At 41.9% G+C, this 17,120-nt stretch overlaps 1 protein-coding gene across 6 annotated transcripts in view; it reads right to left on the reverse strand.

Moving 5' to 3' along the window:
• Window positions 1-5,838: 5,838 nt before the first annotated feature.
• TMEM229B (transmembrane protein 229B) overlaps window positions 5,839-17,120 on the reverse strand; it is a 156,312-nt gene continuing 145,030 nt past the window's right edge. For 2 of the 6 annotated variants that reach the window (XR_008312959.1, XR_008312956.1), the window contains one exon: window positions 10,677-12,776. The gene's annotated coding sequence lies outside the window, so the exon portion shown is untranslated. Of the gene's footprint in view, window positions 8,649-10,676; window positions 12,777-13,373; window positions 16,012-17,120 lie in introns of those variants that run through there. The other 4 variants (XR_008312963.1, XR_008312962.1, XR_008312960.1 and 1 more) reach the window with 4 other exon arrangements.

Raw genomic sequence — 17,120 nt, forward strand, 5'->3', positions numbered from 1 at the left:
CTGCACATTGAGTCGACACTTTCAACTAGCTGTCCACCATGACCCCAAGATCCCACCGGCAGCTCAGATCCCATCAACGTATACTGTACTTGAAGTTGGGGTTTTCCGTCCCAATGTGCATCACTTTAAACTTGCCAACATTGAACCGCATTTGCCATTTTGTTGCCCACTTACCCAGTTTGGAGAGATCCTTTGGAGCTCTTCATAATCCGTTTGGGATTTCAGTACCCAAAAGAGTTTGATATCATCTGCAAATCTGGCCACCTCGCTGCTTACCCCTACTTCTAGGTCATTTATGAATAAATTAAAAAGTACCGGTCCCAGTACAGATCCCTGGAGGACCCCACTTCTTACTTCCCTCCATTGTGAAAAATCTCCATTTATCCCTACCCTCTGTTTCCTGTCCTTCAACCAGTTAGCAATCCACACATGTACTTGTCCCCTTATCCCATGACTGCTAAATTTTCTCAGGAGTCTTTGATGAGGAATTTTGTTGAAAGCTTTTTGGAAGTCCCAGTATACTATGTCAACTGGATCACCTTTATCCACACACTTGTTGACACTCTCAAAGAACTCCAAAAGGTTGGTGAGGCAAGATTTACCTTTGCAGAAGCCATGCTGGTTCTCTCCCAGCAGGGCCTGTTCTTCAATGTGCTTTACAATTTTATCCTTGAGGATGCTTTCCATCAATTTGCCTGGAACAGGCGTTAAGCTAACGGGACTGTAATTTCCCAGATTGCCCCGGATCCCTTTTTGAAAATTGGTGCTACATTTGTTACTTTCCAGTCCTCCAGTACAGAGCCTGATTGCAGGGATTAGTTTTATATTTTAGCCAGGAGGTCGGCAATTTCACATTTGAGTTCTTTGAGGACTCTTGGATGGATGCCTTCCAGCCCTGGCGATTTGCTAGTTTTCAGTTTTTCCAGACAGTTTAGAACATCATCTCTTGTCACTTCTATCTGACTCAGTTCTTTAGCCTCCATCCCTAAAAAGCCTGGTTCAGGAAGAGGTATATGCTCAGTATCCACTGCCGTGAAGACAGATGCAAAGAACTCATTTAGCTTCTCTGCAACCTCCATATCCTCCTTAATAATCCCTTTCACTCCCTCATTATCCAAAGGTCCAACCGCCTCCCTGGTAGGTTTCCTGCATCTGATGTATTTAAAGCAGTTTTTGTTATTCTCCTTGATGCTTTTGGCTAAATGTTCCTCAAACTCTCTTTTTGCCTCCCTTATTGTCACCTTGCATTTCTTTTGCCAGAGTTTGTGTTCTTTTCTCTTCTCTTCATTTGGACAGGCCTTCCAATTTCAGAAGGAAGTCTTCTTCCCTTTTATGGCTTCCTTGACAGTACCTGTTAGCCATGCTGGCATCCGCCTGGACTTAGTGGTACCTTTCCTCCATTTGGGTATACAATCTAACTGGGCTTCTAGTATTGTGGTTTTAAGTAAACTCCATGCATTCTGGAGTGAAGTGACTCTCCTGATTTTCCCTTCCAGCTTTCTTTTCACCATACTCTTCATTTTGGAGAAGTTTCCTCTTCTGAAATTCAAAGTGTCTGTGCTGGACTTCTTTGTTGATTCTCTCCCCACATGTATGCTGATTTTGATCACACTATGGTCACTGTTCCCTATAGGATGGATGACACAGACATCATGCACCAGGTCCTGGGTGCCACTCAGGATTAAGTCCAAGGTCGCCTTCTCTCTGGTTGGTTCCAAGACCAATTGTTCTAGGACACAGTAATTCAGCGTATCTAGGAATTTGACCTCTTTGTCATTACCTGACTGTGAATTAACACAGTCTCTGTGTGGGTAATTGAAGTCACCCATTATTACTGGCCAGCCTCTCCTTGAAGCGTCCCTGATTTCTTCCTGCAACTCCCAGTCACAACTCCTTCCTGCAACTCCCTGTCTCTCCTTTAGTGAGGGAGGCAGCTGGATTTAAGAAAAGGGGAATAGAGATAGAGATGGGCCCAGCAAAGGGCAAACGTTCACATCACTTGATCTGGACGAAGAGACCCCGGGGCACCTGGAACAACCGAAGGGCCTCATTATTTATTTATTTATTTAACATTTTATACCGCCCAAAACTTATGTCTCTGGGCCATTTACAACAAAATAAAAACAGAAAGACATTACTTAAAACAAAAACAAAAAATTTAAAAAATTACAACAATTTAAAAAATTTAAAACAATATTTTAAAACAGCATTAAAACCATTAAAACAATATTAATTAAAAGCCTGTGTGAACAGATGCGTCTTTAAAGACTTTTTAAAAGCTGTCAGAGATGGGGGAGGCTCTTATTTCACTAGGGAGCACTTTAGGGACAGCTTGGTTGAGGGTGAGAAGGTTGGAGGGGTTAGTCAATAGAGATGAATCCATGAGGGCGCTTCCTCTGTGGAACCAGCTTCCTGTGTTAGCGACAAAGACTGGGTAGACCAGGCTGGGCAAGACAACTGATCTGAAGGGTGGCATGAAGAACAGAACTTACTGTGAACAGTAAGAACAGAACTGGCATGGCCTGTGAATAGTAAATCACCCAAGCAGCAGCTGGGGACTCCAAGGTAGTTGGTATGCAAAGAGCACATTGGATCATGAAATTGGGGCTTGTTATACCCCAAAACATATCCTGGAGAAACATTCCAATGGACCTTTTATGTTGAATAGGTGTATTGGGTGGAACTAACAAGGATCCCATTGTTGCTGATAGTTCTTCCTGAGTGTAACAAAGTGGGAACTGCCGAGGCATGCCAAGGCTTTTGGTCATAATAACAGAGTGCATAGACGTAAGAAGAAAAAATCTGCATTGGACAGAGGGTCCAATAATCCAATCAGCACTTTTAATTATTGCATCTCTAGGTTCTTATCATTAACTCAACCTCTCTTGTGAAGGGGTAGATTTACCTCTGTGAGCCTTATCTCCATTCTTCCTGCTGAGTTAATTGGTGCAGCTCAATAGGTTAAATGAGAGTTCTTTGGGATTATCCTACATTTAGCCATGACTCCTTTAAGAGAGTTTCCTTCGAAGACATTTGGTGTTGGTTCCCTTACTTAAATTAAGGGGGAACAGCATGCTTTCTAAAATAGCTCTGTATTATATTATGTTTCCTTGAAGAGGCTTTAAAATAATCATGTTGGCCATGAGTAGTCTCATTGAAATGAAGGGGACATGAAAGGAGTAACTTGGCCTTACCAACAGGTTATGCAGCTGAGCAGTTGAAAAATGCTTGGGTTGGACTGCAACATTACTAATTTAGGAGACACAGTGCGCTATCAGTATGATCTGCATCACCAGCTTGCATTCCTAAGATCCTACTGTTCAATCAGAAAGAATCTCATGTTGAAGAGGACCACTCAGCTCGAATAATAGGAAGGTGGAACTATTTGTCTGGGATCTGAAAGAGTGTATAAAAATGCACTTCTTAAGCATTTATGATGGTGCTGGTTTGAACTGAAATATCTAATCCATTTTTATTTGTTTGTTTGTTGTTCTGTTTTTATAACGCCTTTCCTAAGGCATCCCAAGGTGGTTCACAAAAGTTAAAATATAATACAATTCCATGAAAATCACATTTAAAAACTTAAAAACAGTTAAATAGTACAAAACAACAAACATACAAAAGACAAACAGAAGCAGGAGAGATGAGAGACCTGGCAGCCTCTAAGGGGTAAAAGCCTGAACAAATAAAATGGTCTTTAGTTGTTTTTCAAAAGCAGCCACGGATGAGCCGGATGAGCCGACATTCACTGGGAGAGCATTCCAGAGCCTTGGGTCAGCAATAAAAAAGGCCCCCCTGTCCTGCAGTCATGACAGTTTAGCCTCCCTCAACTCAACGTTGGCAAGGAACAAAGCCCCCCTGACAACCTTGTTGGGTGGGCAGAAACCCTTGGGAGCAGGCGGTACTTCATGTATACAGGGCCCAAACCATTAAATGCTAGCTGGGCCAGGCACAGAGCATCTGCGCCTCCGGCCAGCCCACCCACCACCACTGTCCCCCGCTACCACCACCATGCCAGCATGCCTGGCTTTCTGGCTGGCCGGCTGGCCCCTCCCCTCCCCCTCCTCCCACTTCTCACCCCCCGGGCTTTCTGGTTGGCCGGCAGGCTGGCCCGCCTCCTCTCCCCACCACCCCACACTTTCTGGCTTACGGGCCTCTCACCCCCTCCTTCTGGAAGCCGGGCCAGGCCAGCCTGCCACCTCCTCCCACCTCTTCCTCCCAGTTGGCGGCCGCCATTGTCTCCCATCCCCATCGCTATGCCCAGGCAGCTGCTCTCATGAGAGCTGCCATGCATGAGATTAGCGACGGGTATGTTTAGCAGAATTAAATATATAGATAACCAGCACTTTGAATTGGATCCGGAAATAAATTGGCAGCCAGTGCAGCTCTTTCAGAATAGGTGTAATATGCTCCAGGTGAGCAGTTCCAGAGAAAATGTGGGCAGCTGCATTCTGCACCAACTAATGTCTCTGAATATTCTTCAAGGGCAGCCCCACATAAAGCGCATTGCAGACATCTAGCTGTGATGTGACTAAGGCATGGGTAACCGTGGCCAGATCTGTCATCTCGAGAAAGGGACGCAGCTGGTACACTAGCTGAAGCTGTACAAAGGCACCACTGGCCATTTCCTCCACCTGAGCATCAAAAGTAGAGCTGGGTCCAACAATACCCATAAGCTGTGCACACGGGTGCACCTAGGTAATTGGGGTGACCGGACCGCCCCCACCATGTGGCCGCCCTGCCGCAAGGCCCCCAAAACCTGCTTTTGGGGGCCCTTCTGCAGCCATCCCATGCCTGCCCCGCCGTGCCATACCTCCGTGGGTTTTTTAACATAATTTAAGCCACCATGGCATGTCTATGGCTGAGGGGTGGGCCGGGGGGGGGGAGCAGGCCTCACCTCCCCACCCCCCGGCGGTGGCCAGTGCAACTGCTGACCTGTCCATTCTGCCCAGCAGCTCTTGATAACTGTGAAGCGCTCCAGCACGCCTGCACATTAGGTCGTCGCAAGCCTGTGACGTCACAGGCTTGCGATGATCTATTTCTACTGCGCAGGTGCGCTGGAGCACCTTGCAGTTATCAAGAGCTGCTGGGCCAAATGGAAAGGCCAGCAGTTGCTCCGGTTGCTGCTGGTGCAGCGAGGAGGCAAGGCCTGCTCAGCTCACCCCCGGCCACCACCCCTCAGCCATGTACATGGAGGCTTAAATTATCCCCCCCCAAAAAAAAACCCATGGAGGCACAACACAGCAGGGCAGAGGTGGGGTGGGCGTGGGATAGCTTCAGGAGGCCCCCCTGGCCAGTTGGAGCCCCCTGGTCCTTGGAGGCCATGGACCGGGACAAGAGTGCCTCTGGCTGCATACTTGCTATTTCAAGGACAGTACAACCCCATCCAGAGCTAGTTGAATCACCCTGTCCTGATTGGCTTTTCTACTGACTAGCAGCACCTCTGCCTTGTCTGGATTTAACCTCAGTTTACTAGCCCCCATCCAGCCCATCACTGCCTTCAGCTCCCGGTTCAGTACATCCACTGCTTCCCTAGGATCTAATATCAGGGAAAGGTAGAGCTGAATGTCATCTGCATATTGGTGACACTTTAGTCCAAACCCTCTGATGACCTCTCCCAGTGGTTTCATGTAGATGTTAAACACCATAGGGGACAATACTGAGCCTTCTGGGATCCCAGGGTCCAAGGAGTTGAGGAGAAGTCTTTCAGCACCACTTTTTGTAACCCCCTCCCCCCACCAAGAAAGGACAGAACCACTTCAATGCACCAATGCACACCAGTGTTAATCCTCAACACACCCCAAATCAAAAGAGTAGTCTCTGGAGCACTGCAAAGTCTTAATTATCCTTCGTCATGTTTAATGAAATTATGCTGCGTCTTTCAAAAGTCCACACACACTTTTTTGCTTTGTTTAAGAACATTAGACATACTAAAAATGGATATTTATACATTGACAATCACACCATGACAAACACCAATAAGGAATTCATCCCGCAAACATGGAATTATGTCACAGTTACCTCTACTAAGTAACTTAAGGTGGCAAATAATTCAAAATACTTCACACTGGGGGGAGGATCCAAGATGGCAATGTAGCTGCAGCATGGCTCAGTATCTCTCAAACCGATGTTATTTTATGGTTTTAGGAGGCTGTTTAGTCCTTGTTTTAGATATTTGTTTCTTTTATTTGTGAATCTGTAGTATGGAATTAGCTGTGGCTGCTTGTGGAATAGTATAGTTTGGTCTGCGGAACAATGGGTCCGAGGAAACGCCAACGATGGGTCCAAGGAAATGCCAGCTCTCTTCTCCAGAGAATGCTGTTAGGAAGGTTGGGAAACAACAATTCTGGTCAATGACTGTAATAAAGAAGATTGGAGATTGGATTGGGAAACAACTGAAAACAGACAACTATTTGTTAGATAAAGACCTCCGGAGGACTCTGCAGGATGGTATCCCAGTTTCCAATACATTTTCTGCATTGGAGAGTGATACACCATATCTGCCTGGAGATAATATGGAGGACGATGCCTCCTCTATCAATCTGTGCTGCTGTAAGCAACAGCAACATTTATCTCGGGGAACTTTACCTTCATCGAATAATGCTTTTAAAAACTCTTCATTGTTGGAAATATTATCCAATGAAGCTTTTCTGATCTCTGAAACCTTGAGAATGTTATTGGAGAAGTTTAACAGTTTAGAAACTAAGATGAATGAGATGAAAAACTCACTGGACACTTGTTTTAGAGACTCCTACAATTCGAGCCCTTGCACAGAGCCTAACTGGAGTTGCCTAGGGTGTTGCTCAGGTTTGTCAGCTGAGACGCTCTCTTTAATTCTACAATGGAGGCAATTGACAATCTCTGTTGGGGACTCTATGCCCAATACTAATCACTGGTATAACTGTAACTCTGTTAAAATATTGTTAAGCCAACTATTGAACTGCAACACAGCCTCTATTACACTTCAGTCTGTTTCCCACCTACCTAGGGTGGGCCATTACAAGAGACTGATCTTGTCCTTCCATCATGTGGGGCCCCCATCTCAATTATTGAGAATGCGTTCATACCTCTTTAATAAGTTTGATATATCAGTTTCTAGAGTTTTCAAAAATGCCTCTCAGGCTCCCCTGATTTGCAAAGAAACAGCAAGCAGCAGCTGTGCTAAATTGACGAAACAGTTTGTGCTTGGGAAATTAACACCGAGGCTGGATTCTCAACATGGGCAGGCCGCCAACTCAACTAAAGATAAGAATGCTTCAACAGAAAGCTCCCACAGTGTTCCCATTGGGAAAACTAGATAATTGGCTGCTGTTCCTGACAAGAGTGAGGAAATCTTACATCTGTTCAAGCAAGCAGAAAAACTATATGCCCATCTCTGAGATGCTTGTAATTTGCTTTCAGCTTTGTCACAAAAGAATGACAGCTCTGGTCAAACTTTATCTATTCCTCTGACTCACATAGACTCAGAAGACTTACTAGATATATCTGAACTATCTGCCCCTCTAGTGAATAAGTCAATCTTCAGGAGTGAGCCTTCTCAGTTGTATATGCATCCAGGGTTGTCAACATCTGACTTTGATTTAGATCTAAGGTCTGCCAGGGTATTACCTCTTGATTTACATTAATGTGATGATAACAATAAGTCATTGGCCCAGGAACTGATTGAGGCGAACCAGATTGATACTTTTCTTCAGATTCCTCCAGGGCCCAAACAGCATCTGGAAGAGAGAAGTGGAGTGCAATTGGCTTCTGCTGACTGACTTACAAACAATGCATCCCAATTCTCCTTATTGTGTTGGAACATCACGGGGTGATCCGCCAAAAGATCAGACTGTGCTTTTATAAAATTTCTGTCTCAATTTGATCTTTTGTTTCTCCAGGAGTCCTGGATGGTCGACGAATTTGACATCCCAAATTATCACTCTGTGTTAACAGCTGCTGTGCCAAGCACCAGGCAGGGGAAACCCTCAGGTGACTTGGGGATTTTTATGTTTACTGGGTTGATGGCAGAAATTGTGGAAGTGCCATTTCATGCTAGTTGGGTTGTAGCTGTGTTGCTATCTTTTAAGCTGTTTAAGATTATTTGTGTTAATCTTTATCTGCCTCCCCAACGATCATATGCTCATCTTAGATCCCTGTGGAAAGAAGTGGAATCTTAAGTTTCCCAGTTAGTTCAAAATTTTCTAGCTGCCCTGTTGATCATTGGGGGTAATCTTAATGCTAGGATTGGCCCCAATGATGCCACCTTGGCAGACAAGTTTCGATTCTGGCCCCCTGCCACCGAGGGTGGACACCCCTTCCCCCTTGTATTTCCTTGGACCCTGTGGTGAACTTTGCTGGTTTATGTCTAGTTCAAGCAGCCAACAAATTAGATTTAGTTATTCTTAATGGAGCTGCCCCTAGATTTAGTTATTCTTAATGGAGCTGCCCCTGCCCCTGGCCAATTCGCGTTCTGGTCTGGATCCAAATTATCTACCATAGACTATCTGATGGTCTCACTTGATCTGGCTTTTAGGGTAAAGAACTATATTATTATACCAAGGCCTGAAAGTAACCATCTGCCACTTACCCTCTCTTGAGATCTTGGAAATCAGTCTGTGAGATATTCTTCCCATACCCACTTAGATTCGTCTGTTGAACCTGGGAGACTTAAAATTAAATGGTGTTTGCAATTGAACAATACAATTACTGAATGGGCAAACTCATCCCAGGGTAGAGAGATTCATGCTAGACTTTTAAGCCATCCGGGTGATGTTGTTTCCTTTCTGGGTATATAACAGGAACTTCTACAGATTTTAAAACCATTATTATCTAGCTCTGGCTCAGGTTGTTCTACTCAGAGAATTCCCTCTAAGAAGTGGTTTGATCATGATTGTGTAGCCGCTAAAAGAGATTTTCTGCGGCATTTTAGTAATTTTAAAAACAATCCATCATCAGCTACAAAATTAAGAGCCTTAGAGAGTAAGAAAGCATACAAAGTTCTTCTAAGGGATGAGAAAAGAGCTGTGTTCCATGAAAATTGGTCTGCTCTCATCAAGTCTGTTGAGACCAATAACACTGTGGAGTTCTGGAGATTAATGTCTTCCTGTTCCAGTTTAGTATATAATCATATGACTAATACAATTTCTGTCAAGGTTTGGGAACATCACTTTTCCACTCTGTATAACTATCAGTATGCAAATAATTCTCCAGATATCCATTTTGATTCTGTGGCCACTGGTAACTACTTGTGAAGTTAAACATCTAATACAACTAAAGAGTGTAAAAGCACTAGGCAGTGACTTTGTTCCCCATATTAAAATTGAACATGGATTGGTGCGCCATAATCTTAGCTGCTCTTTTCACACATATTGACCAAACAGCTCACATTCCTCAAGATTGGGGCTTAGCCATTATAGTTCCCATTTTTAAGACGGGTTGTAGAGCGGATCCATCCAATTACAGCCCTATAAGCCTTCTAAATATCAAGTTATACACGAGACATCTTTGCTATAAACTATGTGATTGGTTAGAGCAGGAAGGTTATTTGGAAGATGAACAGGCTGGTTTCAGATCTGGCAGATCAACTATGGACCACTGCTTGATTTTGTATCACCTAACTGAGAAATATGTACACTCTGCAAAAGTTTCACTTTTTGTAGCCTTCGTAGATTTTAAAGCGGCTTTTGATACCATTTCTAGGGGACTGCTATGGGCAAAACTTGCTACCACTTCAATTGACAAACGCCTTTTGGCATTGATCATTAAGCTCCATGAGAATACAAGTCTTCGAGTAAGATTTAGCCATGACGGCAATCTTTCAAATGTAATTTCTACACAGAAAGGTGTGAGACAAGGTTGCCTTCTGGCTCCCTTTTTATTTAATATTTATATTGATTCGCTTATTAAATGCCTTCAGATCATAGACACTCATGCACCTAAGTTAGCAAGGGGAAAGCAACCAATTCTTATGTATGCAGATGATGTGGCAATTTTATCACAGACTAAGATCGGACTTAAACAAACACTAAGAACCTTGGCCTACCATTGCCATGAAGAGTGCTTGATTATCAATTATGCCAAAACTAAAATAATGTGTTTTAACAACAGATTTAAAAGCTCAGTTTGGCAGGTTGATGGTCATAAAATCTATCAGGTGAAATGCTTTAAGTATCTGGCCGTAGTTTTCCAATACAATGGGAAGTTGACTGCTCATATTCAATCAGCAGCTGATTCTGCCCAAAGGAGCTCTGCTGCTATACTTAGATTCTTTAGAACTAAAGGTGGTGGTTTTATCCGAGCAGCCATCAGGTTGTTTATAGCTAAATCCCTGTCACAACTCACTTATGGAGCCCGATTGGGCCTTTATAATAATTTGACCGTATTAGAAAGAATTCAATCGAGTTTTCTCAGAGCCCTGTTTAATACTCCCAAATGTACTGCTAATGCAGTGCTGCGGCAAGAGGCAGGGCTTCCAAAGGTGGAAACCAAGGCCTGAAGGATTATCATTAACTATTGGCTAAAGATAGTTGCAGCCGGCAGGCCTAATACCTTTCTTTCTTTCTATTTCCCCCCAGCCTACCTGGTCTGACAGGATAATTTTTTCCCCCAAATTCAATTTTTATTAATTTTAACAGTAGTAATATTATCATTCATTGCAAATACACACAAAAAGGTGGACTTCCCGCACACATCTCTTCGTGAATCATCAACTATAAAATTTACCCTTGCTATAATAATAATTCAAAACATAAATTCAAACCCTTACAAACATAGCTAATCTATCCAACCTGCAGTTTTTTACTAAATTTCAAACCCTGCTGTAAAGTCCATAGTAGGAAAGTAATTCTTTAGATACAACAAGAATGGTTTCCAATCTTCTTTAAAACATTCCAAGTTTTGGTCTCTTATTAGTGCTGTAAGTTTTGCCATCTCCGCATATTCCAAAAATTTTATCAGCCAGTCTTCTTTTGAAGGCAGTTCATTACTCTTCCATTTCTGTGCATATATAATTCTAGCTGCTGTAGAAGCATACATAAAAAATGTTAAATTAGTTGTAGATATTACACCTTGTGTTATTCCCAGCAGGAAGGATTCTGGCTTCTTAGGAAATGTCATTTTAAATATTTTCTTTAATTCATTATATATCATATCCCAATAGGCTTTAGCCTTCCCACAGGTCCACCACATATGAAAAAAGGTGCCTTCAGAATGTCCACACTTCCAACATTTGTTTGAAACATTTTTATACATTAATGCCATTTTTTTTGGTGTCAGATACCATCTATACATCATTTTATAATAGTTTTCTTTTATAGCATAACATGCAGTGAATTTTAAATCATTTTTCCATAACTTTTCCCAGGCTGCCATTTCTATATTACGCCCCACATCTTGAGCCCACTTTATCATAGTTGTTTTAACCACTTCCTCTCTTGTCTCCTCCAGAAGCAACAGTTCATACATTTTAGAAACTAATTTTTCATCATTTTGACATAAATCCTTCTCAAAATTTGAAGTCTGATCCTCAAATCCAACTTTAAAGTCTTTCTTATATATCTCATTTAACTGATGATACTGAAACCAATCTCTAACCAAATCTTGTATTTCAGTTAAACTTTTTAACTTACAATCCTTTTCCTGAAAATGTAACAAATCCCTATAGGTACCCCAACACATTTGCATATTTACTTCTTTACGTGATAAGGCCTCAATCGGAGATATCCATAACGGAGTTTTAGGTCCGCCTGGTCTGACAGGATAATTAATAAATTGTTTTCAATAGGTTTAGATCACGAACACCTGCTGGAGCTGGGTCGGAGAGCAAAGGCTCTGGTATGCCAAAGCCTTCTCAACATCGAGCTACAGAATGAGACAGCTCTCCTTCCAAACCTATATAGGCCCTTAAAATCATGGACAGGATTTTCTACTGCCCCATACTTATCCACTATCACTATCTAAGTTTCATTGGGCCTTCTCTAGAACTCTCTTTAATGCCTTGCCATCTGTTTTACTTTATGGCAGATTCCATCAGTGGCCGATAGAGGCGCGATTATGCCGCTGTAATGCTAATGAGATTTGAGACAGTTGCTCATTTTACTTTATTGTGAATTCTATAAAGATGTTAGGAAGCATTTGATTGTGCCTTTGCTGTCTCGGCACTCTGGTTGTCTTCGTTGTTCTTGTATTTCTAATGATTTGTTAGTGAACTTCTTACTTGAAGATAAAGACTTTAGTATCTCATACTCAGTGGCAAAGTTCTGTTAAGATTGCTAGTAGAATTCGGAGTTCCCTGGTGCATGGTGGGATCAGTGGGATTGTTTGAACGTATCTTGTGATTTGTGCTGTTGTTTTATTTATTTGTTTGTTTTGCTGGTTAATTGACCGAATAAAGATGACTGACTGAATTCACACTGTGTATGAGCCTTCATGTTGTACTTCACAATTATACACACATAGCTGAGAAACACATCGCTGCGATTGACAATAGTATCATGAGTGCCACCTTTTTTTCTCTACACCTGGTGAAACAGACACATGCATCCAAAGGTATTAGAGTTTCCCATATGGCAGTGATTTCTGCTTAGGAAATTTGGCTTATGTGAAACAGTCCTTGAAAAGATGTTCTTGACTTTCAGTAAGTGAATAGAAGTGGGTTATGGGAGTTGACATTGAAGTTTTTAATAACAGAGTTTCAAAAATTCATCTAGTGTGTTGCTTTCCCCGTCACTGTACCTCCATGCTCAGAAACATTTCACCTATGACAGTGTTGTAGCTGTTAGGAACAAAGCCTCCACCTGAAAAGAAAAGAAAAGAAAAGAAAAGATGGCATCCTTAGTTTTAATATGTGTGATATATAGAAGATCTTCTTTGACTTATCTGCTGTGGCCGATAAGTTAGTTGTGCTTATTTTATTTTGATAACAAAAGAGCATGGACAACATCTAGAAATGCCCAACATAAATCAGGAGTTACCGAATCCAAATGGCCAGCAGATGGCAGTGGTATATAGTTGAACAAAGTAACACAGAGAGCAAAGTATTCAATTCAATTAGAGATTGATTGATTTATTAAGTTCAGATTTCTATTGGGAGATGAAGTATTTTCCACCCCACAATACCACCAGTGTACACAGAAGACCCCACCCCAATGCATATGCAAACTAAATATACTTGCATTACAGGAGCATTGAGAGATGCAGAGGAATACATAAGGATGGAAGCAATGTGAATCAACACACCAAAAGATAATAGCACAATAAGTTACAGATCAGACAAACCCAGAAATATCTTTCTCTGGTCTATGCCATACTGTTTACATTTGAGTACATGCTGCATGACATCTATACAGGGTATTGTACCACTGGTAGAAAGCAAACAGATTTAATTAACCAACCTTCACATCTTATATATGTCTCTAGTCGCTGGATGGTTCCAGAAGGTTTTGGTGATTTCTCTTCCACCCCTTGAGAGATAGACCTTAGGCCTTAGGGTTCCATTTCCATGCCAATACTGTTTAACATGTATATGAAGTCCCTGTAAATCATCCTAGGAGTGTAGTGTCATGAAATATGCTGATTACACCTATGATGACATGTTCCTTCTTCAGTTGATCTAAAAGTGGTGGTGTCAATTCTAAACTCGTTACCTGAGCTGTTAAAGGTTAATAGATCAAAGCCAAATGCAGAACTGATGTGGGATGGTGGTCTGCTTGATTTAGCACAGGGGAGTTTATTCAAGATGAGATCATATACTTCTTGGCAGAGCAGGGCTGTAGTCTGGATGTACTCCTGAATCCAGTACTACGCCTGGATAGCCAAGTGGTAGCTGTAATCAGAAGTTCTTAAAAAAAAAATCATTTGCATTTGATATACCAACTGCACTGTTTGCTGAAGAACAGGCATCTTTCTACTGTTCTTCATGCCTTCATAAACTCACAAGATGACTAGTACAGTGTCCTCTATGGAGAGCTACCCTTGATTCCCAGTTTGGCTCCAGGATCACTTAAAGGTGCTGATAATGACCATTAAAAAAACCCGGAGCCTAAATCCAGTGTACCTGGGAACTGTTTCTTCCATATGAATCTCATAGAAATGTAGGAAGTTGCCATATATCAAGTTGGACCCTTGGTCCATCTAGCTCAGTATTGTCTACACACTGACTGACAGAGGCTCTCCAAGGTTTCAGGCAGGAGTCTTTCCCAGCCCTATCTGGAGATGCTGGGGACTGAAACTGGGACCTTCTGCATGCAAGCAGATGTTCTGCCACTGAACTGCAGCCCCATCCCCTAAGGGGATTATCTTATAGCAAACAGTGCTCACAGTTAGTCACCCATCCCAAATGCAAACTAAGGTGAACTCTGCTTAGCAAAGGGGACAATTCGTGCTTGTTTCCCCTAAGACTGGCTCTCCATTCCTTGTAAGTGATTAAGATCCCCAAAGGGCCTTGCTGTAGGTACTTTCCTTTGATGAACTTTGGTAGCCCTGAGCAGAGGATTCTCAGTTATGGTGCTGCCGTTATACAGCGCTTCCCCTCAAGAGGTGCACAGTGTTTGTTTTCTTTGGTATTTTAAAACATTAGAAAAGGCTTCTATATTTTGTCAAGCATTGGATGACTACTATGTATTCCTGATGTCTGGTATTTTAGTATTATTTATGTACCATTTTATGTGGTTATATGGATTTATTTTTAATGTATGTTGTATTGTGGTTTAATTATTATGCTGTACATCATTTTGGATGTTTTTCTGGCAGAAAAGTAGTTACACTTATTGGAAACAGAAACAAATGAAATCCATTAAGAGACATTTTTTTCATAATGACCTCATGAATCAAACTACATTTTGATCCATTATCCAAGACATCCTCTTTCAGGAGGCTACACTGTTGTTATGGCTTCCTTCAACTGCAGCCTTGCAAGTTTTTCTTTAAAAAAAAAAAAATTAAAAAGCAAAAGAAATACATCTACAGAAATTGCACAAGAGGAGAGGAGAGCCAAGGAGAGCAAGCTGTTCTAGAAATGTTGCCTTTATAACAAAATGGGATTTCTGCCTGACCTGCAATGGTAAAATGTATTCGCAGTGAATCTCTGTCTTATCTCCATGTGGGAGCTGACTATTGAGGTGCCCTTGACAAAAATGGTATACTTTAATTAGTAGATTATAATGAAACAATGTCTTCACAATCCTTTTATTCCTTCACTCCAAGAAGTACTTTCAATGCATTCAAGGCATTTTAATACCTCCAAGATTTCTGTTAGGGTGAGAAGGGATGAGTTTACACTATGTACAGTAATTTATGTTTACTTACCTGATTTTGAGAACAGACATCTATGAGTCTTATTTTTAAATATGCATCCATTTTTGACAGAAACATGGATTGATTGATGGAATGATTAATTTGATTTGATTTATAAACCACCTTTCACTATAAGCCCCAAGGCAGGGTACAGGATAGAAGATCACATCAATAAAAACATACAAAATAATTCATGATTAAAAAATAGAACATTACAGTAACAATAAACCAAAAACATACCATCCAACCAATGCTAGACAAAGCTCAGACAGCCTATTCAGATGTAACGCTAAACCATGGTTTAGCATTATAAGACGGAGCCACAGCGAACTATGGGCTTACATATTTTCTCCTTCTCTTTCCTCTTCCTTCGTATATCAGGGGAGGAGACTGAAAGCTTCCCCTTCTGGTTTTGAATAAACTGCAGTTTCGCATTACATTTGAACTGAGGAAACTGGTTTGTTCTAGGTTTAGTTAGTTAGCAAATCAGGATCCTGATTTGTTTGAACAAACCACAGTTAAAATATGCCACAGTCTCCCAAGTTTGGGCATAATGGGATACTGTGCGGTTTATTCAAAAGTGACAGTTTTGGTCCCTTTTGCAGTCAGTGTGTGTGCGTGCATGTGCGTGTGCACATGTGGGCGTGTACAAGCCTGAGGCTTAACAGTGCTCATTCTCACTGGGGCCAGTTCTCATGGTCATTCTTACTACCAAATGTCAGGTGACAGAAAGAGGAGGAGGCATACACACTCCCAATTCCTGGTCATCTGCATGTTGAAAATGACCGGGAAGTGATCATATGGAAGGGTTCAGTCACAGTTGGTGGTACAGCAACAAGTATTAGTCATTCTACTTTCCATCTAAACTTGCTGATGTTGATTGGCTACACCATCCAACCATGATTGACTCTTCATACATGATTACTTTCTGGTCATTTTCAACACTCAGACAACCGGGAATCGAGAGTGAGTGCACCTCCTCCCCGCTCTGCTGCCCAACCTCCAGGTTGGACTACTGCAATGCACTCTAACCTCCAGGTTGGACTACTGTAAGGCTCTTTGTAGGGCTGCCTCTGTACGTAGTTCAGAAACTTTATTTAGTTCAAAATGCGGCAGCCAGATTGGTCACTGGAGTAACCCGGAGAGACCACATTATGCCTGTTTTTAAGCAGTTGCACTGGCTGCCAATATGTTTCTGGGCAAAGTAAAAAGTGCTGGTTATTACCTTTCAAAACTGAAATGATTTAGGTCCAGATTCCCTGAGATAGTGCCTTTCTCTACAAGACCATCTCCATTCATTAATACAATCAGGACAGATCCAACTTTGGCTGCCAACAGTTCATCTGGTGGCGACCTGGGATTGGGCCTTCTCAGTTGTCACCCTTAGGTTGGGTAACACTCTCCCCATGGACATGAGAGGATAATGATGATGATGATGATGATGATGATGATGATTAACACAGTCAGACAGGTGTTATTTGACTGGTTTGTTTGATCCAGACATCGAGTCCTTCCCAAGGACCTGGGATGCCAGAATTTTATTGTCAATGTTGCTGCTGTTATTATTATAGATATTGTCTCAGAATACAGGCTGTTCCCAGTAAAGCTGCTTTTTGTAATTGGCTGATGGTGATTTCTGTGGCCCCTATGGTGATGAGGTGCTCTTCAAGTTGTTTTGGAATTGCACCTAAGGCACCAATTACTACTGGGATTATTTTGGTCTTCTTCTGCCACAGGCTTTCAATTTCAATTTGTAGATCTTTGTATTTTGTGGTTTTTTCTCTTTCTTTTTCTTCTATTCTGCTATCCCCTGGTATTGCTATGTCGATTATTTTGACTTGTTTTTC

Source organism: Hemicordylus capensis, chromosome 1 (assembly GCF_027244095.1).
Source record: "Hemicordylus capensis ecotype Gifberg chromosome 1, rHemCap1.1.pri, whole genome shotgun sequence".
NCBI lineage: Eukaryota > Metazoa > Chordata > Lepidosauria > Squamata > Cordylidae > Hemicordylus > Hemicordylus capensis.